At 36.7% G+C, this 26,137-nt stretch overlaps 1 protein-coding gene across 4 annotated transcripts in view; it reads left to right on the forward strand.

Annotated features, from left to right (window-relative positions):
• The window catches only part of jupb (junction plakoglobin b), a 92,699-nt gene that overhangs the window by 27,679 nt on the left and 38,883 nt on the right, over nucleotides 1-26,137 (forward strand). The window contains exon 1 of one of the 4 annotated variants that reach the window (XM_089122722.1): nucleotides 21,429-21,613. The exons of 2 other annotated variants lie outside the window; for them this stretch is intronic. The gene's annotated coding sequence lies outside the window, so the exon portion shown is untranslated. Of the gene's footprint in view, nucleotides 1-21,428; nucleotides 21,614-24,195; nucleotides 24,442-26,137 lie in introns of those variants that run through there. One more of the 4 variants, XM_089122723.1, reaches the window with a different exon arrangement.

Consider the following 26,137-nt stretch of genomic DNA (forward strand, 5'->3'; position numbering starts at 1 on the left):
TATACACTCTGGCTACATCAAAGATGTATTTTACATCTTGTGAAAAGGGCATTATACCACCCCTTTAAAGTGACAGACCATCACACGCTTATAATAAACAGAATGTTATCATCCGCTGCTGTGGACGCTTGATGTGAACACTGTTTTTCATGTTTAATACTGTAAAGAATATTGTAGAAAGTTATTTATAGGCCTGAATAAACGAGACGTGACTAGACTGAAGTGCCGAATTGCTTTTTGTAAAAATATCCACATCGCTATGATCAGATGCTTTCTTAACTGCTGTTTTTTAACCTTTCTCATTTTTGTGGTGTTTATTTTGGTATTAAAGGAAAGCGTGCTACGTATATTTACATATCTAAGCGGGACTCTCATCAGAATAGGTGACGTCGGGACAGTATACGGCTGAAAAGGCATTTCAAACTTATTTTTACCCCTAAGCAAAGAATGAAAAAGAGCTTAAAAGAACCATAAATAGAAGCCTGGTATACAGCCTAGGTACTTTTGAATAAGTAATTACTTTGCAATCACTATATTTGTATGGCCTATAGTATGAATGTAAATCAGATGTTCTTCATTTGTCATGCAATTATTGTCATGTGATTTACCAGCATCAGTTGCAATGCTTCACTGCCATTCACAAATCCTCTCCTGTGGCCTCATGGGATAGTAAAGTGTCCACTGGATGTGCACTTCGGAAACCCAGCGGAAGTACCAGGTCATTCAGGTAGTTTTCGCCTACTGTTTTATGAATACTGTGAATTCGGACATGCTAGTCTTTCACGTATTGTTTTTCACCCTATCATATAGGATGCATATTTGGATGACTTCCGGACACTTTGGCACTGGCGTACTAAGATGTTGTTAGATTGCACGAGTTCGGGTCGCTATGTTGCTGCAAGTCATTGATGGTGTGATGGGTTTAGAGGTCTGGTTTGTATCAAGACAAACCTTTCAGTGCATGCTTTAGTAGTGTGCACTGCTGTGCAGTTATTTATTATCAGGAACGTTTGAACAGGATCACGTTTACGGCTCAATCTCAAGTCAAGTTCACATAATTGATGGGTTGGATTTGTGGCATTCTGATTGACACACAGCTTAATGGTATCTACTCGCAGCAAGTGCACAGACATCCCAGATGCCAGTGTTGCTTTTCTAGCTTGGTTTTCTTATTTGTTAAAGGAGTAGTTCACTTTTGAAAAAACTTTTGCTGATAATTTACCCCCATGTCATCCAAGATGTCCACGTCATTCTTTCTTCAGCCGAAAAGAAATTTAGGTTTTTGATGAAAACATTCCAGGATTTTTTTCCATATAATGGACTTCATTGGGAACCAAACAGTTCAAGGTCCAAATGAGAGTTTCATTGCAGCTTCAAAGGGCTTTAAATGACACCAGATGATGAATAAGGGTCTTATCTAGTGAAATGAAATCATTTTTTCAAAAATAAGTAAAAAAGTTCAAGTTTTATAAGCGCAAATGGTCGCCTTACTTCGTTCTGTGCGACTCTCCTGTTAGAACTCATTTATCAAAATGAACAAATCTTTTTCGAGTCATGACTCGAAGGGGCAGATAAGACCCTTATTCAACGTCTGGTGTCGTTTAAAGCCCTTTGAAGCTGCACTGAAACTCTCATTTGGACCTTGAACCGTTTGGTCCCCAATGAAGTCCATTATATGAAGAAAATCCTGGAATGTTTTCATCAAAAACCTTAATTTCTTTTCAACTGAAGAAAGAAACACGTGGACATCTTGGATGACATGGGGGTGAGTAAATTATCAGCAAATGTTTTTTTTTTTTGTAAAGTTAACTACTCCTTTAAGGGGGCAACATTTGCCATGAATGACTTTGGAAATTCAGATGGTTCGGGTCGATTGATACTTCTAGCCAAGTTTGAGTTCAGATCCAACCTACCAGACGGCTTCTTCACGCCTAATGTTTATTGTAGACAGAGCGAACACAGAGCGAATGCTGAAAATTGAGAAATTTGGTTAATATTCAAAACAACCAGTCAAGATGCAAATTAATTTTAAACATTGATAAATTGGGCTGTATTTCTGATTATATGTTATGTTATGATGAACCTATCTGACAAAAGAATTTTCAGATATGCACACTAGTACGTTCTAGATAACAACTCTATAATGTCAATGATTCCAGCGCTATGGGCTATACAGGCGACCCAACATTGATTTCTCACAGCAGTTCTTTATGGGACTTTATTCCTCTTTGCTGGCAGACTCGAGTCTAAATAGAAATATTTTTCATATTTAGATTAATGAACATTTTCTTTATAGATATATATGATTTAGTGCATTATCACTACACATGTAAATCTCTCTAATCCCACAGGAAAACTACATAGACTGCAACCCTAATTATCATAGATATTTAAACCATAACAAATCCATTCTCAAAATCACGTTAAACTAATCCTTATTAATGATGAAAGGGTTACGTTGTGCTCTGTTGAATGAGAGCTGCAGACAGTGAGCTGTGTTATCAAGTTGTTTGCCCTCTGGTTTCACCTTTACACTCTCAGTCATCGCTCACATCTGGCGTGTTGGAAATCTAGCGATGCCCCTTCAGCCCTTCACTGAGACACCTGCTGCTCTTTACAGCCGGAGCTTGACAGAGTCTTCTGCCGTGGCAATCTTTTGGCACCGGTGTCAGCGGAAACCTGCCCTGCTGCTCTGGTTCTGTCTGCATTTTATTTTCCAGACTCGGATGGCAGAAAATAGCAATTAGAAACATTCTCTGGCTGGAAACAAACCTCTGAACTGTTGTTTTTTCTGTCACTGATTTCTCTCTTTTTTAAAACCTAGCCTTTGTTTCACCTTTCTGCTGTATTTGAGAGCATGAAGTGGTTGTGAACATGGTTCAATAACAAAATATTATGTAGAGTCGAACTTATCCGTTGGGATTTCATTGGATTGAAAGATATTTGGCTGTGAAATTAGTGGTTATTATAATATTATGCAAGTCAATAGGACAATGGTGAACATCCTTCCTTGGTTTCCAGAATCATTTTGTGTAATTAACATCTAACCTCCCTTTTTTTAGCATAGATGTGGAAACGCACTATGCAAACTTAAATGGTTGTAATTCACAAAGACTTTGGAATATAGACCTAAGGTTGGTCTCTTTTTAAAGAAGACAGATTGTTGCAGAGGAAAATTACCGTCAAAAATGAAATGTACCGTACTAAGCTTTTAAATTTTATACAGAATATATACATTTCAAAATAATTGTACTCTAAAATGGTTATAAAATCAAAGCCATATGTCTAACCAAGTTTTGTTCCAAATTTTAAGTTTCTATTTTGATGTAATACCCCAAATATCCACCGGGCGACACTCAGATTTCATTGAATTTTTTGGGGGGATGCGTTTTCTTGAAACATGTATTTTAGTCACCAAATATAGAACATTGAGTCTCAGGCATTTCCGATGATATGCGTTTTGGCAAGATTAAAAAGGTTTGAGTCTAACGTAGTTAAAATACATTTTGTAATATGAAACACTGCCCTCTAGGGGGAAGAGGCCCACTAAAATGATTTAAAGTATCGTTTCCATGGTAACACCACGTCCAATTTCAAAATGGTTTTCAGAGGATGAATTCTGAGTGTTTAAGCTTTTAAGTGATACCTAATTTATGATGATTACAAAAATGTGCACTAAAAAAAGCAATCGTGACAATTAAAGGGATAGTTCACTTTGAAATAAAATTTTGGTATGTTTTAGCTTACCTCAAGGGCATTCAAGATGTAGGTGTCATTGTTTCCGCAGTAGTTTCAATTTTGATATTTTTAGGTCAAACCGTTCTTGTCTGTCAGTCGTATAATGGAGGTCTATGGTCACCACCTCAAAAAGCATGCACAGAGAAGTCCAAATTAAACATGATTTAATGACTCGTGAATGTAAGTACACATTGATGGCCTAAGACACGAAACGAGCGGTTTGTGTGAGAAAACGAACAGTATGTATATTGTTTTTACCTTTTGTAATTGTAACCACAGCCACAAAGCGCTCACGCCCTCAAATTGGTTGCAAGAGGTCAATATGATATAAATACGATATAAAAATGTTCGTTTTCTTACACAAACCGCTCGTTTCGTGTCTTAGTCCATCAATGTGTACTTACGTTTACGAGTCATTAAATCATGTTTAATTTGGACTTCTCTGTGCATGCTCTTTGAGGTGGTGACCATAGACCTCCATTATATGACTGACAGACAAGAACGGTTTGACCTAAAAATATCAAAATTGAAACACCTAGCCTACATCTTGGATGACCTTGAGGTAAGCTACAACATATTAAAATTTAATTTCAAAGTGAACTATCCCTTTAAGAGGTTAAAACCATGGTTTCATTGAGAGTTTTAGTTCGGTCTGTTTGAGCTGATAGGAGAAGAAGAAAAGAGAATGTTGGCACGCTGCATTAGACATAATGTCCGTACTCGGAGATTGCTGCCCCTTTATATACCTTTGCACTTCTTCTTCCATCGACCTCTTGTATTTATTGCACGAATGAATGTGTGTATTAGCAGTGATGGTCAATGCACATGCATAGCTAATTCTGTGTGTGTTCATCCAGCTCGTTCTCATCCTTTGGCGTCATATAGATGACATTTCGTCGAAATATTACTACATAGCACCCTTAAGCGTTAATATAACACACAAAACCCAAGGCGAGACCCTACCCCAGACCTATACCCATAACAATGCGTGTTATATTGACGCTAAAGGGTGCCATGTGAGTAGTATTTCGACGAAATGTCATATGCCGTCACCTATATGACGCCAAAGGATGAGAATGCGTTGTTTCATCACACAACCTGACCAGTTCACGTCCTGATATCGTTCACCCCTCTTTCCCATTATTGTTACTCTCTGCTTTGCTGTTAGTAAAATGGGAATATTTTCACTGAGTGTATATTTGTTGTAAGTGAATACTGTTATTTATTTGCTATAATTTGTGTTTTTGTTTTTGTATTATGGACAGCTGGCTGTACACTGTCTGTCATCATCCAAACATTGACATACTGATGAATTTTCTGGTAGACATCCAGCATCAGTCTGGCCCAAAAGCATACACTGATTTCTGAGTATGTTCTTATTAAAAATGCTAATATAGAGAATTTTTTTTGGAGATATATACAGAAAAAAAGCATATATATATATTTATAATAGCAACTCGTGTGTTTGTTCAGTTTTTGCTGTCTTTTTTCTCAGATCCACTGCATTTCTTGTGTTCTTGCTTTGAAAACTGTATTTTATTATTATTTTTTGTGCTCTAAATGGATTGCTTGTGAAAACGGAGCATCTGTGGTGCAGAATATGTTTGTGAGAGGATTTGAGTGAGGCGGACAGATAGATCTAGGGAACACAGAGGATAAAGGATAAAGTATTTGCGACAGAAACAGAGAGAGGAGCAAAGACAGGGGCCGTATATGGGCTGATTGTCTGACCGTATGGATGATTTGCGTTTTTGTTAAGTGCCACACAAACCAAGCTATTTATATTAATGCTGGTGGTCTCAACTAGACGCACCATTTACATAATGCAAAAATCTGTTCAGCTTTGGCTTGTGTCCTCCTTGACGGCTGACCCAGTTTTATGTTCGATGGTGTGGCAAAACTTGTCATTATGTGCTTCGCGATTGAAATACATTCAGTTTTCTATGTGAGAGCTCTCAGCTGATTTCATGTGTGCGATTTGAGGAAGGATGGTGCTATTACATGGCTTACACACGTAGACACACACACTTACACAAGCGCACCGTTCCTGTTATCTCAGGCTATAATTCGGCCCTGTTTCTTTTTCATCTTGATCGTCAGGAAAGGAAAGGCAGCCTCATAGAAGCAATGGATGGGAAAAATTGGAGAAAGATAACAATGGATGGAAACAGGAGTAAGAAGGTGACCGCATTATGAGAGAACAGAAATACTGAATAAATCACTCATGAACATGAACGAGAGATTCACGGCTGTTGCATTTTGGCAAGAAATATACTTGTGCACTTCTGTGTGACTGACTTACTATTGCAATCAATCCTATTCAATATGTACTTGGACTATCATGAAAACCTCTGAGAATTGTTATTTTATTTCTCATAATTGAGATTTTACTTGTAATCTGAAATAGTGGCTTTATGTTTCACAGGGTTCACTACTTTATTTCTTGCAATTCAATTTTATATTTCATAATTTCAACATTGTTTCTCACAATTTGACTTAATACTTCAGTTGCAATTTTATTTACCGTAATTAATTAGGGGGGGGGGGGATATTAAATAATGGCAATCACAAAATCACAATAATTGCAATCCCAAATTGCATTTTGCGCTTGCGATTTGATTTAATATCACAATTGCAAATTTGTCATGTAATTAGGGCCCAAGCCCTGAAAGGGCGAAGGCCCTATTGTTTTCCTTAGGATTATTCTTTTCTATTATTATTATTATTATTTTTCTTACGACTATTCGGGCACTTTTGGGGCCCTTAACATGCTCGAAAACTCTTGAAACTTTGCACACGGGTCAGAACCCGCGGCCATCAGAGCCGGGCTGAAGATGGTACCCGGGCGTGGCAGGGGGGCTCGTCAGCGCCCCCTGGAATGGGGTCCGAACACTTGGTCCATAACTCAAACACGCTTGCATGTAATAATATGAAACTCGGTACGCATGTTGATCTCATCGTTTCATCTATACCTCGCGCTTTTACTTTTTACCCCAGCCCAACAGGAAGTCGGCTATTGAGGTTTGTTTGTAAAACGCTCGCAATGTTATTTGAAATACTCCTCCTAGAGCTTTGATCCAAATTCGACGATACTCGGTCAGCGTAAAGTGAAGACATTGAGGATGAAAGCTTGTGTGGGGATTTTTGATATCTCGAACGGTTTGGCCGTGGCGAGGAAACGAAATCATGGCGAGAAACGTGAAACAGGAAGTTTGTTATAACTTCAGCATACATTAACTGATCTTGATGAAACTTCAGCAGTATGTTCGCTGTAAGAGGACGATCACATGGATGTGACTATTGTGAGTCAAAGTTATAGCGCCACCAACTGGCAGCAGGAAGTGTGTCACTTTCAAAATGCTTTGATATCACCCTTTTATTTTTACCCGATTTGCTTCAAACTTCATATGTATAATGTAAACATACGGCAGATGTAGACCTGTGAATGGATTCTTGATATCTTTGAAACTGTTGCCGTGGCGACGCATCAAACTTTACCCTTCTTTTAGGATGCTTTTAGGATGCTTTTGAGACCCTTAGCATGCTTCAAAATGCATGAAACTCGACAGACACATCACATTTATTAGCCAGTAGACACGTGCAATGTTTCAGAAACGGGCGTGGTGAGGGCTCAGTAGCGCCACCTTTTGACAAAAGTAGGGTTGTTAGTTTTATCTACAGTTACAAAAATCGGTATGTATATTGTACTCCTCGAGCCGGACAACTTTCTAATTGACACTCATTAGCTAGGACCCACAGAAAGTCAGATATGTTTGTTTGAATGTGGTCTTGCTTAATCTGAGCCTACATCTCTGTCTTTGCCTGTCTGTGTATGTGTGTGTGTTTGTAGGGGGAGGGGTCTTAACCATTTCACTCCTGTGTGTATGGCCTGCATAAAAAATAAATGCCTTAAGCCTGGTATTTTTTTAAATAAGTTTTTTATTTTTTATAAGTAAAGGCATATAACCAGTTTAATTGTAGTGCATTAATAGTTTTATATAATTAGTTTATTAATTAAATTAACTTGGTCCATAAACTTGATCTGAAAATTTGGTCCATAAATCAAACACACTTGCATGTAATAATATGACTTGAGTGTTAATCACATCATGTTTTCAGTTTGAATATAAAATATATAAATTATGTAAAAAAAATAAAGTTGATCCAGCTGGAGCGCAGGCTGAGAATAGCGCTGTCATGACTGGATCACGAGATCATCAGTCATGCCCTCTCATACCTTACGCGCACACCACGCCCACTTACATCAGATCACATCAACATGTCAGCCGGAGGGATAACGAGGGTCGTCGTCGCTTTTGGATTCAAGAATTTCTTACAACAAGATGGCAAAAGAACAGCGCTTTGCAAGACATGCAACGTTAAGATCGCGGACAGTCAGATGACAACCTCCAATTTCGTCCGTCATTTGAAGAGCCATTCTGCCCACTGTGCCCAGTAAGTGCTTGTCAATTTGTTAATGTTATCTGGTTAGCTCGTTCGTAGTTAGCTAGCTAATGTAAGTTAAAGGAGAACTCCGGCGCAAAATTACACATTTACCTAGTCAACCGTTATCTGAGATTTGTTTTCATGACTGCCGAATGTAAATAGTTTTATCTATAAAAACAGTTTAGCCTATAAGTGACGTCCGACATTCTGCATATTGTGTTATTTTGTTAAGCCCCACTAAAGGCATAAAAAACTGTAAAGCACAATCAAGTTTTCACACTATATTCCAAGACTTCTAAAGTCATTCAATAGCTTAATGTGTGGTAAAATTAATATTTTAGTCTCTAAGTTAAAGTTAACGGAAAGTCATCTCGCCTCAGTCATTCTCCATGCATCAGCATTAGCGCGTCGCGTTCGGTTGCGACAGTAACACGACGACACTCTCTTCAAGATCAATGTTCCCAATATTATACTTTATTTGTAGATAAGGCATAAAGGTCTATGATTTGCATAAAATGACTATCTTGCTGGAGTGGAGTTTATTGCCCTTTAGAATACACTAAGCATTAGTGCTGCACGATTAATTATATCGCAGTCGTAATAGCGATCTCAAACCTATGCAATTATATAACGCAAAATGCCGCGATTTTATATGAAATAAACAAAGTAGGGCTATTAGCGCAGCATCTCTTCTTTTTTGTCATCCTTTGACTAGTGTTACAAGATCCCCCTCTTATTGGTTCAAATGCCTTTTCGCATTTTGCACGACAAGAAGTGAAAAGCTGCCTGTGAGTGCCCTAGATTAGAATAGATGAGACTCGCATAATGCGCATGCACTGACCGTGTGCCAGCCCAGAATAAACAGTTCTCTTTCGAGCTTGAACGAACAATAGCACACACAATTATGCCAAAATGTGATTTTGTCTAGTATCTTCATAACATAAGAAAAGTCTATGGATGAAAAGAGTTGTGCTATGAGGCGCGTGTGAGATCCGCGTCTCGGCAACGGGTGCTCTTAAAGGGCCAGCAGCGAATAAAGCGTTCTTTCAGTAAAGTTAAAAGAACAAAGGGAAATTAGAAAATTACTCACTGATCTTGAGTAAAGAACTTTTGTAGCTTTAATAAGGATTATTATATATATAATTTATGATTCAGGCAGCGCAGACTGTTTGATAACTTTATTCAATTTCTGTACCTGTTAAGACAGGAAGGGCACAGGTAAATATGTTTTTTATTATGGGTTTATGTGGGGATTGTTTGAAGTTCACTTAATTTAAAAGCTGTTATATATTTTTTTTAAGCGTAATAATTTTTTTAAAAGTTGATGGCTTTCAATTGATGGAATCACTGTAATGTTGGTTTGGTTGATGGTTTATTGATCATTATAGGTGTTATCAATCATTTATTGTTGTTGTTGTTTTTAGTTTGAGTTGAGAAATAAACATTAATCTGTGTGTGCATTTTACTTTAGAACCAAGCAAGTTGGACTCATGAAACCATTTTATTATATCGGAGTCGCAAATCGCAATTGCAATATTGGCTCAATAATGGCAATATGACATTTTCCCAAATCGTGCAGCCCTACTAAGCATAGATTATAGATACCATCCCTTCGCTATGTTCTTTTCAATGTGAAGCGTTGCGTGCTGTGACTTGGTGTTGCTTCAAGTGCATCATTCTGCACACGGGATGCGCATGATTGCTTATAATACTTTGGGGAGACAAGGGGGCGTGGCCTAAGGGAATAGCACTCGTGATGTTAAGTGATGTTACCCCGCCATCGCTGATACAACCTTTAGCAGTCATGTTTTTGCTTCTTGAGAGAGAGAGAAAGTGTGTGTGTGTGTGTGTGTGTGTGTGAGCAATGGCGGTTCTAGGCGGGGGCCTGGGGGGGCCAGTGCCCCTGCGACAACAAGCTTGGACCCCCTTGTGGCCCCCTAAATGTGGAGTCAGTGTGAAATATTTTTTTATAGTGTGTCACGCATTGAGCATGACAGTCACTCGTTTCAGTCTTTTGTCTCACACTCCCGTCACACATTGTATTTCTCATGCGGAAAAACTATTAATAATATATTTAATATACGCAATTTCTCTGGCCGCGCCGCTCTCACGTGAGAATCAAGCGCGTCTCGCCTGGAGTTCAGCAGTCGACCCTGCTACGCATCAGCCAATCAAAAAAAGAGAAGTGCTACTACATTGGTTGTTAGTTTTATCTACAGTTACAAAAATCGGTATATACATTGTACTCCTCAAGCCGTACAACTTTCTAATACATAGTCATTAGCTCGGACCAAGAGGAAGTCAGATATTTTGGTCTGAATATGGTGAGCCTCTCTCTGAGCCTACGTCCCTGTATGGCAAGCCCTTTTAACATTTAAAAGCTAAGTTTGCCTGTCCGGAATTAACATTGTAGATATCAACAACGTCTTTCTGTCTAGTCGTTACACTTTGGATAGTTTGTATTATCATTTAAGATATCTGTAACATAATTGTGACTAGTCGAAATGACAGAGTATGGCAAGCCGCTTTAACATTTAATCATGAAAGGGCCAAAGCCTTCGGCACCGCCACCCGGGTGCCTTTAGGTAACTAAAGGAACCGGGGTTGCGGTGCCTCCGGCTTGGGCCCGCCATCGCTGCTCGCAGCTATATTTAATTATTATTTTTGTGAAAATACAACTTTATTTCTTGAAATTACACGGAAATATTTTATATTTCACAACTGTATCATTATTTCTCACAATTTGACTTAATATGTCATGTTTTTCTTAGAAATATTTAGGGGAAAATAATACAAATCCAAATAATTATTGCAATTGCATTTTCTGTTTATTTTTATTTTTTTTTTTCAATTTCACAACTGCAGTGATGCTTTATTTCTTACAATTGTACTTTATTTCTCACTCCTGCAACTTTATTATTTTAATTTGGTAAAAAAAAAAAATCTTTTTGCAAATATTTAAATTTGGTTTTATAATTTCACATTTGTAGCTCTTTCTTACAATTTGACTTTATACCACAAAGTTTAACTTTATTTCTCATAATCAAATGTTTTTGATCGTCACGTGGATGACACATCCGTGTACATTATCATAAAGACAAGTTTATTGTTTCTTATAATAATAAACAGTAATGAATTTTCACTGAGGACTATCCTATTTCAATTAAATACATTTTTTATTGAATTAGAGCCCCAAGTAAATCCTATAGATCATTGTACAAACTATTATTCAACACGCAAAATTAAACATATTCCAATGAATTCGAACTAGTACTTATCTTTTGTGGTTTTGGTGTTTTAAAGTCTTCTCTATTATGCCTTGAGCTAAATATTAAAAAAACCCAGAGTGTGGCCAGCAATGATTAGCTTTAAGGGCGTCTTTTTGTGATAATCTTTTAATGGCCAATGCACTGGCATGAATAATTCCATAAATGTTTGAGAAACACGGTGTGTTCTTGCATGTTTCCAGGAGAGTGATCTGCATAAAAATGTGGTAGTAGTTGCTGGGTTCAGATTTTTCACGTCTTCGAGGGAGATACTGAAAGAGCTGTCTGTCCAAATTACCGTCTTTGTCTGTTCCTGTCACCATCTCATCTTCTCATCAAACCTAAACATGAATGTATGCATTTCTTCCTCAGTGTATCCTAATGTAATCTTGTGGAAAGTATAGGTATGGTCGTCTGTCCGTTACACTTTTAAATGTGTTCTGTGCTATTTTTCAAAAGTCTTAAGTGCAATTGCAGATGGAAACAGTTCCACTTTTGACGAATCTGTAGTTTTGAACATCCCTAGTGAAAACTCTTCCTCTCTCGTGTTTCTTGTAACGTCTCTCCATTCCAAAGCTCACTCCACCGGCGTTATTGGACCCCCCCTTCCTTTACTTTTCTGTCTCAGTGCATCAAAGAGCCAATTTGAAGTGCCTTTTTTGGTATGGCAGGCACTGCCTCGGTGTCTGTGAAGCTGGCAAGACCAACACAGTCAGACAACATGGCTGGCACCGTATGCCAACAGACGAGAGCGGCATGCTCTGCAGAAGGACTGATAATGAATGCTATTGTCCAGCATGGTGTGTTGTGTCCTTACTAACGTTCATTTAAGCAAATAAAATGCATCATCCATCCAGTGATTAAAGTGATGCCAAAAAAATATAGCCACTTAATTGTCCTCATCACGGGGAACCATAATGATGGTGACCTCTTTTATGTCAAGAACTGCATCATTAACTCTTTTATGTCAATAATCTGCTTCAAATTTTAAAGAAAGGACATTCAATACAAGTTAAGCTCTACTGACAGCATTTGTTTTATAATCTTGTTTATCACAGGAAGTGATTTAGTCTCATGCTTCAACTAATTTCCATCAAATGAAACAAATCCAATTTCAGATTCTATTTTCCAATGTCCTGTTCTGTTTATATGAACCCTAAACTTTGCAGTCTGATTCGTGAACTATACACTGTTAAAAGGATTGTAAACAAGCCCGAGATTATTGGAGTACGTTTTCAAGAACATTTAAACATTTCATAGTCAATTCAATGTTTTACTTGCCGTTTCTTTGTAATTATTTCTGAAATTTACTCTCAATTGTTTCGAAAATTTTAATTGTTTCTATGTACATCTTAAAGGGTTAATTCACCCTAAATTAAAGTCATTAAGTACTCACCCTCATGTGTTTCCAAACCTGTAAGAATTAAGGGAAGTAAAAGTCAATGACTTGTCATAGATGCTGTCAGTGTAACTGGTTGTGAACCCGGAACGTTCCTTTCAATAGGTTAACAGAGACATTTATGGTGATCACGACACATCATCTCCCCAGGCGGTGTTGTCTCAGTTGAGCAATATGTAAATATTCCTTTGAATGAAATCTGTCATGTTACTTAGAGCTGCTCATTTAGGAACAAACCCTGGAACAAACATGATTTTAAAATATTTCAGGGGTGTTTTCTGTCACTCTCTATCAACTCTTTGTCATCTGTTTTCTTTCTGGATAATGGAAAGACTTTATGGATGACTGTGTTTGGAATGAAATACTTATTAAATACTGCACAGTATATAGTGTTATAACAAAAAGTGCATTATTCCACAATAACATTGCCTTTTAGTACTTATTGTCACACGTTGACCAGAATGACCAACGCAATTTACCAACAGCAGCGCAAATTAGTATCAGGTTTAAGATGTTTTTTTTTTTCAGGGCGGTAGCTAAATAATGCCGCAAATACCTGTAAATTGAGCAGCGCTAACCATAGTAAATCACCTTGTGTGATTCATTTTAACACTCTCCTACAATTAGTTTTGCATCTGAAAGGGAAACTCCTACAAATGCATGCAATAAGGCAAGCCGCAGAAATAACTGTTCACGCCTTTTCAGCGCTAATTTTAGTTTTTTTATATGGCAAAAAGAGGGTTTGTGCTGGCGTAGGCTGTCAGTAAATCTGTCCCTTTTTATATACTATATATTTTGATTTGAAGTATATAGTACTAGGGCTGTCAAACCAAAATCCAAAATAAAAGTTTGTGTTTACAAAATATATGTGGGTGCACTGTGTATAATTAATTTATATATATATATATATAAATACACACACATGCTTGTATGTATTTAAGAAATATTTTCATGTGTATACTGTATATAGATTTATATATACTAGAGCCAGACCGATATATCGGCAGGCCGATATTATCGGCCGATATTAGGCATTTTCTAAAATATAGGTATCGGCAGTTATAATAGCCGATAAATGAATATTTCAAAAATAAAATAAAAACGGACGAATCACGCTTCAACTTTGTCGTGAGTGTTGTCAAAAGGTGCAGGTAAAGGGATAAGCAAGCTGACATAATTATAAGGTAGATAACTATAAGGCTATGTAGGGACTAATTATTATTTAATTTATCAGAACTTTAAAATATTTGGATGTTCCTCTGTTCTGTTGTGACAATAGAAACAAGTTTGTTTTTAAAATGCATTATCATATTATTTTAGTTAAAACTCATAAATAACTACAAATAACTAATGTTAGGGAAATCTGTTAATATTTTGTTGTGCGTTTCTGAAATAAGAATAATAATAATATCAGCCGATATATCGGATTTTAAAACCAACAAATATTTGTATCGGTATCGGCCTTCAAAATCTTTATCGGTCTGGCTCTAATATATACTTTATATTACATATAAATATTAGTGCTGTCAAACGATTAAAATATTTAATAACGATTAATCGCAATTCGTCGCACATTTATCTATCTATTCTAAATATCTTTTTGTCGCATATTTCGCATATCATATGAAAAAGTGGATCGGCTAGCTTTGTGCAAATGTTTTTTTTTTATTGAAAACAACATTGACAATACTGTGTTCAATTTCACACATTCTCACACATAATCTCTCTCACAATGTATCAATAAATGGTGAAAGAAATACTGACGAGGAATCATCTTATTGGCATCCATTTCGGCGTCTCGCGCTCGTCATCCACTCAAAACGTAACGTTAACCTACTATTTGGCGGCTCGCAACGTGTTGTTTCCGGTCTAGATCCAGTGCTTTCAGAGAGGACGCGGAATGACCACTACGCCACGCATTTTGGATGTCAAAAAGTTTATATTGGGTGCGTTGGTAATCACCACGGCGGCAAAAGTTGAACTATTTTTGAAATTTGACTGCGGTGTGGCCATTGAAATTAATGTGCATGCCGTGTCCTGCTGCCAAAGCATGGAAAAAAAGCTACAAAGTTTGCTAGACCGAAAAGACTGTTAATCTTGCGATTTAAAAAATTGATCGCGTTAAAATGGGTTTGCGTTAATGCCAATAATAACACGTTTAACTGACAGCTCTAATAAATATAAATATTTTATATATAAATAACATTTTTTTCAGAAATATACATATGTGTGTGTATTTATATACAAAATAATACAAAATAATACACAGTGCACCCAGACATATTATGTAAACACAAACTTTTATTTTGGATGCGATTAATCGTTTGACAGCCCTATAGTACATTTTTTTTAACCTTTATTTTACCAGGTAGGCCGATTGACAACAAATTCTCATTTACAACATACTGCAGTAATACTATGCAATAGCAAACACTGGCTATTATGGCTCTGACTGTGCAGACTTTCCAACAGAGCTCCTAGGTTACTGATGGATCATCCGGTTTCATGTTTCTATTTCTTAATAAATAGCCTCATTTTCTTTTGAGTACGTCTCTGTTGTTCACGGCTCAATAATTCATCGCCTGCCTCCTCTGTACCTTCCTCCCTTTGTCATTTTCTTTCATTATTTTTGAACATTTCTATCTCCTCTTCTCCCTCTGTCTTAAATCTTTTTAATTCCAAACCTTGCCAAGAAACGAGCAGCCAAATTTCATTAGCGGCCACATTTGCATTTTCCGTCACCGCGTTACCATAATGCTTATTTTTAGCTGAGTTAGTGTCGGTTTGGCGGTTTGAGAGGGTTCATTTTTTTTCAAAACTCTCTCCCTCTACTTTTTTTTTAAGTGTTATCTGTCAAACGTTTTTGCTGGGCTCAATTTGAAGATTGTCCTTGCGGCATTAGCGCAGTAGCACGCTAATGTAGTGGAGTGAGGGAAGATAGCGCTAGCAAGAGAGAAAAAGTAACCTCTACATCAGCAGAGATCCTCTGCGAGAGATACCGTAAAATTGCCCTTGGCCTTGTAGCTCCCGCAGGAGACCGTGGTGTTTTATAGAAAGCCTTTAAGAGTGATAAGAAGACTGGCACCTGGAAGACGTTATGTATCTGTTAGCGAACTCTTCAAGTGCTGTCAACTGATTTTAAGTGAGAGATTCTGACCTTTCAGAATTAAATCTGAAACTGATGCCAAGTGCATTTTAAGCGTTTGGTCACTTTTCCCTGCCTTGAAATAGACACTCTAAAAAATGCTGGGTTGTTTTAACCCAGTTTTGGGTAAAATATGGACGTAACCCAATGGCTGGGTTTGTCAATATTTTACCCAGAATTGGGTTAAACAACACAGCATTTTTTACAGTGTAAGTTTAATTCTGAACAACAGTATGTCATTAAATTGAAGAAATGTCAATATTTTAAAATAATGATGTGCAAAAAGGCATTTTATTATGGACTTTATGCTTAAATTGAAAGGCTGATAAAAAGCATAAGAAGTCTCTTCTGCTCACCAAGCCTGCATTTATTTAGATCAAATATCCAGTAAAACAGTAATACCGTAAAAAAAAAAATATATATATATATATATATATTACAATTTAAAATACCTGTTTTCTATTTGATTATATTTTAAAATGTAATTTATTCCTGTGATGAAAAGCTGATTTTTCAGCATCATTACTTGAAATCATTCTGATTTGCTGCTCAAGAAACACATTTTTTCTCAAAGTTGCAAACACTGTGCTGCTTCATATTTTTTCAGTATTTTTTGATGTATTTGAAATAGAAATCTTTTCCAAAATCTTTAACACTTTTGATCAATTGAATGCATCCTTGCTGAACGAAAATATTAATTTCTAAAAATAAAATTGCTTACCACAACATTCTTAACGGTTGTGAATGTGTGTATATACACTGAATTGCGCAAATCCCTAAAATTGAGCAGGCTTGTCTAAAATCTGCTTCACAGTCCACAGTCTAAGCCCATTTTCTGGTCAATAGAAGCAAAGTCACTGAAGTCTGTTCCGTCTGTATCCTGTTGAAACGGCAGTCATATGTACATCGTCTGCTCAGTTTATCAGCTGCTGGTTTATTCACTATCGGCTCCTGTCCCGCATGATATCCACAGCTGCTCCCGCTCGCTCCTGCTAGCTGAGGACATGCAACCATGACGTTTCCCTGATTCATGTCTGAGTTTGAGACATTTTTTGGGGGGTAAATCGAAGGTCACTATTATGTCACTATATAGGTCACTATATCTCGCAATTCTGACTTTGTAACACGCAATTCTGACTTTATATCTCGCAATTCTGACTTTATATCTCGCAATTCTGACTTTATAACACGCAATTCTGACTTTATATCTCGCAATTCTGACTTTATATCTCGCAATTCTGACTTTATAACACGCAATTCTGACTTTATATCTCGCAATTCTGACTTTATAACACGCAATTCTGACTTTATATCTCGCAATTCTGACTTTATATCTCACAAATCTGACTATATCTCGCAATTCTGACTTTATATCTCACAATTCTGACTTTATATCTCACAATTCTGACTTTATATCTCACAAATCTGACTATATCTCGCAATTCTGACTTTATATCGCACAATTCTGACTTTATATCTCGTAATTCTGACGTTATATCTCGCAATTGCAACTTTGTACAGTATCTAGCAATTCTGACTTTATAACTCGCAATTCTGACTTTATATCTCGCAATTCTGACTTTATAACACGCAATTCTGACTTTATATCTCGCAATTCTGACTTTATAACACGCAATTCTGACTTTATATCTCGCAATTCTGACTTTATATCTCACAAATCTGACTATATCTCGCAATTCTGACTTTATATCTCACAATTCTGACTTTATATCTCGTAATTCTGACGTTATATCTCGCAATTGCAACTTTGTACAGTATCTAGCAATTCTGACTTTATAACTCGCAATTCTGACTTTATATCTCGCAATTCTGACTTTATAACACGCAATTCTGACTTTATATCTCGCAATTCTGACTTTATATCTCGCAATTCTGACTTTATAACACGCAATTCTGACTTTATATCTCGCAATTCTGACTTTATATCTCACAATTCTGACTATATCTCGCAATTCTGACTTTATATCTCACAATTCTGACTTTATATCTCGCAATTCTGACTATCTCGCAATTCTGACTTTATATCTCGCAATTCTGACTTTATATCTCGTAATTCTGACGTTATATCTCGCAATTGCAACTTTGTACAGTATCTAGCAATTCTGACTTTATATCTCGCAATTCTGACTTTATATCTCACAATTCTGACTTTATTACACGCAATTCTGACTTTATATCTCACAATTCTGACTTTATAACACGCAATTCTGACTTTGTATCTCGCAATTCTGACTTTATTTCTCGCAATTCTGACTTTATATCTCGCAATTCTGACTTTATATCTCGCAATTCTGACTTTATATCTCGCAATTCTGACTTTTCATCTGGTAAACTCGCAATTCTGTGAAAAAAGTCAGAATTGTGAGATAAAAAGTCGCAATTACCTTTTATATTTTTCATTCTGTGGCGGAAACAAGCTTCCATACTGTTCTGTATGTTAGTCCTGTCTTTAAGCAAACACACACACAAAAAAAATATTTTAGTCCCAATTAGTCCCAAAATGTTTAATTTTAACAAAGGAAAACCTGCTCAGATGTTGTTTGAAGCCCAGTGTGTATTCCATCATGGATATTTGTTATGGCTCTACGCCCAGGTTTTCCTTCTCCACCTCGTAGGAACAGCAGGAGGAATCCCTTTTAAATCCTCATTAAGCTGTTTCCCTATTACTGATTGAGAATTCATTTGCTTCATCTTCAATTTACTTGATCGCGGTTGACTGCTCACCTGACTCGATATTCCACGCTGATCTCTGTGGTGAAGATGGTGGTGGGACGTGCAATGCAGGGTAATTACTATAGGTTAAGAGCAAGGAGACTCGTTTATTTTAAAGGATGTTTTCACAAGGAACTTTGTGGATGTACCCAATATAAATTCATATCAAACTCCATCATCTTCCATAATTATTAATCTTATCTATTGTTACCGGTGACCCATGTTGATTAAAACCGGTCTGGCATCACAAATCCATTTGTTTGGCCAACAATCCTGGCTTCTTCACAGCTAAAAAAATGCAGGTAGTTTGACTGTCTGCAAAGCTCCCTCTAAAATGTAGCTATTACAGGCAGAATGGCAAACACACTCTGGAAACCAAGGCAACATGCTTTCATAGCCCTGTCAAACCAATCAAATGCCTCGCACAGCGAGTAGAAAATGCCAAGAGAAGTGGTGATGATTTGAGGGCTCCCGGTGTGATCATTCAGCGTAGACGTGGCTTCGACAGATTCACAGTTGTGTTGTACTGTGTGCTTGCCAAACCTGTGTTATCTGGGCAAAAAGAAGCGAGAGGCGGCATTGATCAAAATCGATATGAGAACAGACGTCATCTGAGTTAGGCTTTTGCCATTTGGTTTTAGTCGTACTTTCCTTTCAGCTTTAATCTCAAGGAGTTCCCTCTTCATGATCCGGATTTGTTCAATAATCTGCATGTTTTTATTAGGGCTGAGAAGATGCTTCTAAACAGTTTAATTTGTCTTGTACAGGTGTTTTCAAACTTTTTGAAAAGGACGCTCAAGTATGATCACGAAAAAGCATGAATATTTCTGTATAAAGAATCATTTATACTGCATTAGAAAAGTACATATGTATTTGTTTTATGTTGACAACTTATAAACCTGAATACAAACATTTCAAATTCAGTTCAGCAGCTTCCAAAGCAGTTTTACACAGAAGAAATAGGAAAGAATAGAAAAATGCAATTAAAAATACAATTCAAATATATAAAAATTGCTCTAAAAAAATATCTGTATAAAAATTACCTGGTTGCCTTCAATTTTTGAGTTCATTGAAAGTAAAAGTTTTAGTTCATACAACGAAGGAGATTGGTTTAATAGAAACTCAAAATATTATATTATTTGAACCACATTAATTAAGTTGATTTGACAAAAGATAAGTTAAAGATAAAGAATCATAAAAATGTATTTTGTTTTATTTATTTATTCATGTTTTACAGTGCTTTTTTAAATACACTACCACTACTGCTTGGAGTAAAACATTTTAAAATTAGTATGAATTTTTAAAGACAGTAAAGACATTTATAATGGTACAAAAGATTTCTGTTACAAATAAATGCTGTCAATCGATCAAAGATTCCCGAACGGTTTCCACAAAAATATGAAGCAGCACTTCATATTAATATTAAAGGAGTAGTTCACTTTTAAAAAAACTTTTGCTGATAATTTACTCACCCCCATGTCATCCAAGATGTCCACATCATTCTTTCTTCAGTCGAAAAGAAATTAAGGTTTTTGATGAAAACATTCTAGGATTTTTCTCCATATAATGGACTTCATTGGGAACCAAACGGTTCAAGGTCCAAATGAGAGTTTCAGTGCAGCTTCAAAGGGCTTTAAACGACATCAGACGATGAATAAAGGTCTTATCTAGGACCCTTCGAGTCATGACTCGAAAAAAGATTTGTTCATTTTGATGAATGAGTTTGAACAGGAGAGTCACGAACACGCATCACGGAACAGAGCAAGGCGAGCATTTGAGCTTATAAAACTTAAATTTTTTTATTTATTTTTTAAATGACCGATCGTTTCACTTGATAAGACCCTTATTCATCGTCTGGTGTCTTTTAAAGCACTTTGAAGCTGCACTGAAACTGTCTTTTGGACCTTGAACCATTTGGTTCCCATTGAAGTCCATTATATGGAGAAAATCCTGGAATGTTTTCAACTGAAGAAAGAAAGACGTGGACATCTTGGATGACATGGGGTGAGTAAATTATCAGCAAAAGTTTTTTTTAAAAGTGAACTACTCCTTTAAAATATAGCTGCGAGCAGCGATGACGGGCCCAAGCCAATGGCACCGCAACCCCGGTTCCTTTAGTGCCACCGGCTTTGGCCCTTTCATCGCTGTTCGCAGCTATATATATATACCCATGTGCAAAGTTTCAAGAGTTTTCGAGCATCTTAAGGGCCCCAAAATTGCCTGAATAGTCAATAGAATATATTTTTTTTAAATGTATCCTAAGGAAAACAATAGGGCCTTCGCCCTACAGGGCTTGGGCCCTAAATATATTCAAATAGAAAACAGTCATTTTAAATCGTAATAATATTTCAGAATATTGCTGTTTTTACTGTATTTTTGATCATATAAATGCAGCCTTGCTGAGCATAAGTCTTCTTTACAAATTACATTACAAATTCTTACCGATCCCAAAACTAGTGTCTACTTAATTTCCGTGTAAAAGTGTTAGCTTTGACAGACTTTAAAAATATAATTTTATTATGAAATTTTCAACCCTGCTTATCTTCATCAGGAAACAAGATGTCATCTTCACCTTCATGCCATATAAAAATGCCCCATCTTCTTTTCATTGGCACTCAGAGGTTTATAACACTCTTGGCACTCGACTGTGTCATATCATTCCAGCCTTGTCAGCGTTGAAAAAGCACCGCGCGAGAGCTTAGCACTGCACTATTACGAGGGACTCGGAGACGCGTGTACGTCGAAGCTGCCTCAAGAGATCCCGCTCTTGCGTTTGCTGGTTATATTCCCACCTAATGTTTGTTTGTTTCTTTAACACGTCTTCGGAGGCAGACCGGAGGAGCAGGAGATAAGGGAGAACTGCAGATCTCACCAGGCTCATGCAAGGTTTGCTTTAATTAGTGTGCGTCTCTGGCTGTATGCAGACACGGAGGGTCCCTGGTGTGTGCGACAGCGGAGATGGGAGGGATTGTTTTTTGTACGGCCACGGTTCACTGTTTCACAAGCATCGACGCTTCTCCTTCATCCCGCGTGTCCGCCCTCTACTTTCGCTCAGTGCCGCTAATGAGAGCGGATTATGTGGATGTGAGATGAAAGGGTTGTCATTTCTCTGCTGATGAGAGAACTTGTGTGTGTGTGTGTGTGTGCTGAAGGTTTAATAGGTGATCCCACTGCACCAAAACCGTTTTATGTTTATAGGAGCAAAGGGAAAGCTGATAGCTTCAACCTATTTGCAGGTGACACCATTAAACATGCCCTCACCCCCTGATTTGGGCTCAGGAATGGGAAATTTTGTATGGATGTGATGCACAAGGTCTTTTTTATGGGATCTTCAGTACGGTAAATCATCCCTGTGGCCTTTTTTTGCGGATGGGAAATCTGTTTCTTTGAAGTGAAGAAGCAAGGCAACGCTGACGGCAGATGCGCGTCTGTCTGAGCGCCAGCCTCTAGCTCTATGGGATTTTATTTCGTGTTTTAAATAGCATTCAGAATAAATTTTCACAGTTTTCCTTAAGCGGCCCAGAAGAGATGAGACCTGTTTCCCTGAAAGTGAAGAAAGAGACTTTTAGAGCCTCATTAAAGACTTTCATGAATGTTACAAACCACTTTTGGAGAGGAGGAGGTAGAAAGGAAACATCATTCTAGTGCATGTATTTTTATGATGTTTTCCAATAGAAAGATCTAAACCTCCTTAAAGGGATGGTTCACTTTGAAATTAATTTTTGGTATGTTTTTAGCTCACCTCAAGGGCATCCAAGATGTAGGTGTCTTTGTTTCTGCTGTAGTTTCAATTTTGATATTTTTCAGTCAAACCGTTCTTGTCTGTCAGTCGTATAATGGAGGTCTATGGTCACCACCTCAAAGAGCATGCACAGAGAAGTCCAAATTAAACATGATTTAATGACTCGTAAATGTAAGTACACATTGATGGCCAAAGCATTTTTTTGTGAGAAAACGAACAGTATTTTATTGTTTTTACTTCTTGTAACCACAGCCACAAAGCACTCACGCCCTCAGATCGGTTGCAAGAGGTCAAAACGATATAAAAACTGTTCGTTTTCTCACACAAACCGCTCGTTTCGTGTCTTAGGCCATCAATGTGTACTTACATTTACGAGTCATTAAATCATGTTTAATTTGGACTTCTCTGTGCATGCTCTTTGAGGTGGTGACCATAGACCTCCATTATATGACTGACAGACAAGAACGGTTTGACTGAAAAATATCAAAATTGAAACTACTGCGGAAACAAAGACACCTACATCTTAGATGCCCTTGAGCTAAAACATAGCAAAAATTAATTTCAAAGTGAACTATCCCTTTAAATCGAGGTAAAATGAGAAGCAAAATTAAATAATGCATTAACTTTTTTTCAGGGAACATATGTGATTGAATTATTTGTTGTACCACATTGGCAAATAATTAATCACTTTTTGTAAGCTTAAAGCTAACCAAATTGAGTGATGTTCAAGAAGTTAAAAACATTTTGCCTACGGTATGAAAAAAAATGCAAGATGCAGTCTATGAAAACAAGACTTGCTTCCCAAATAATGCTATGTTGCTTAACCCTTGTGCTGCATTAGATTTTTAACACCGTTGAGTGTATTAAGGACCAAAAATGGCCACATATTAAACATTGCCTAAAATATTATATATTATTATTATTTTCCACTTTTACCAAGTTAAATCTTTTAACCAGCATCAGTCCTCATCATAACTACCAAAAATGTATTCAATTTCAGGATTTTAACCCTTTAATTACCAGTTTTGTTTGCGAAACCATCGATTTGTATAAGAGGAAAAAACACAAAAATTCAATTATTTTCAATAAACTAAATGCAAAGAGAAAACTTTAGATTTGGATTATCACAGTCCCACTTTGCAAAAAATCCCACTTAGCGTGTTAGAGACCAAAAATGGCCACCTATTAAACATTGCCTATTGCCTAAAATAAGGTGCATTTCCACCCATAGGGAATAAATATGTAGTGACGTCATCTGGTGGAATACACTATATAATGCAAATATAATGCTTTTGCTTCAAAATGAAAGGATGTTTGTGCAAAAATCATGTTTCATGTATTACCGACAGCCTCAGATTTAAACAACGTTTTAATGGGTTTCAATGGGCCATTTTTGGTCTTTATGGTGCTGAGTGTTACTATTTGATCTACACAGTGTGTGTTATACATATTTTGCAAAATGGGATCACATTTTTTACATGTATCCAAAAAGTCACAATTTTGCCAAATTTCATACCATTTGCATTAAAACAGCCAAAATGGTCAAAGAAATTAAACTGCAAAAGACCAAAAATGTCCCTAATGCAGCATAAGGGTTAAAGGTTGCTCTGTTATTGTTACTAAAAAAACTAAAATAATTCAGAAAATGTTACGTATAAATGGGGGAGTATTTGCTTTAATGGCTCATTAAAAAGAACTTTATTGAATTCTGTGTTTTGCAGATGTTTTTCTTCTACGCTGATGGCTCCTTATGTGGGCTTTTAACCTTGAGCTGTCCCCAGGGGGCTTTACTTCCTGTGCTATTTGTACAAATCTCATTCGGGACAGACTTTAAGATGGCATCTCAGTCCAGGCTTGAGGGTCACACCCTGTGATTCCTTCCCTGTGAAGTTTATTGCCATGCTTAGATTTCCAGATATCTCCACCTTCTCCCTTCGGAAGAGGAAACTGCAAGCTCTAGTTCCCTGATGATGTGAGTGACTCTCAGATGCTTGATAAAGACGCCAGAGCCAGATGCATTTTGCTAAGATTTGTCAACATGATTGACGGTTCAGTGCAGGCACTGCAAAAAATAATATTCTTAAAATGTGCTGGTGCTACAAGACCAAATTTGATATTTTCTGAAAACAAGCTTGGCGAATTTCTTTCTGATTTTAAAGATTTACCAGAAAACAAAATACTTGAATATGGTACTAAGGCCCTGTTTACACGAGAACGATTTCGGGTGAAAACGTAAAAATATTTTTTCAGATGTGCCTTTCGTTTACACGGGCGATGGCGTTTTGGGGGCTTGAAAACGCATAAAAGTGAAACCACCCTCCATAGTGGAAATCTTAAAAACGCTGTAGTACGTCTAGATTACATTCACATTCAATGAGCATACTTTTTAGTGGTTGTGAAGTAGAAGTTGAGAGTATTCAAGACTGTATGTAATATCGGAGTCTTTGAAAGCACACGTGGTATCACTTTGATCATGAAAAAACAGTTAAGTACATGTGCATCACCAATATGCCATGTACATAACATTATAATGATAATGAGAGCACTATTGTAATAGAAAGTCCACAACGGGAGTTAAACATTCAGACAGTTCACTTGCATTTTCGTCCTTAATGTTACGTTTACTTTGTGTATATATTATATAAAATGGGCTTCAATTTATTGGTGTCTTCAGCTTCACCTCATGCTGCTATTCGTTTTAGGCGTCTTATTTTCAACTGTTTATTGCATATCGCAGCAGCTCTAATATGTGTTTTTAATTTTTTTCAAAAACAGGTACTACAACAGATGGATATTAAAGAATATTAATATAAAATATAGAAAATCCACAATGACTGTTGTGATACTATTCTTGAAACTCGTTTTTGTATGTTTTGTAATTTAACCCACTATATAACCCATAAGTATCTGTCTATGTGAGTGAAATTAATGCACAGATCCCTAGCGCTTAAATGTAGCGTTTTTCTTTGTTGTGAGTAGACCCTGATAGACCCCGACCCTCAAATCCATATTTATTAAAACGTAACATGTTTACAGCTTCTGTTAGCTATATTAAGCTGTTTACAAACCAAGCTCTTTTGAATTATGCAAATGAGCCTTTCTGTGGTATCATCCCCAATTAGAGGAAGCTCTTTACATGCTTTTAAAATGTACATCATTTGACACTCAGCAATTATGGGCCAATCTTACATCCTTTTTAAGAAAAATTACTAAGAAAATAGAAGGGTGTTTTTTAACTGAACACTTTTGTCGCTGTGCAACTTTAGAAAGTAATGTCTCTTAAAACACTCTAATCACATTCGCACTCTCATGGATTCATTTTAATAAATATTTTAAGTCACAATTGTTTGTTGCAGTGGAAGTGATTCCACGAATATTGTGTACAGATTTATATATATTTATTTATTTTTGAAAATGTATTACATTTTGTGATGGCAAATAAAAGCATGGTAAAAAAGTCTGTCATTTTAGAAAAAATAATTGAATCTGTATAAAACATCAGTGTAGAAACAGCCATACTTTTAATTTAGACATTTATTCTCTATTAAATAAATTATACATTTAAATATAGTCTCTGTTGAAGATTTGAGATCAACATCAACATCATCATAGCACTGAAACAGCCCTAATTAAAGCTGTTAATGATCTGAGATGTACAGAATGAACTG

Source organism: Pimephales promelas, chromosome 18 (assembly GCF_988280905.1).
Source record: "Pimephales promelas chromosome 18, fPimPro1.hap1.1, whole genome shotgun sequence".
Classification (NCBI taxonomy): domain Eukaryota; kingdom Metazoa; phylum Chordata; class Actinopteri; order Cypriniformes; family Leuciscidae; genus Pimephales; species Pimephales promelas.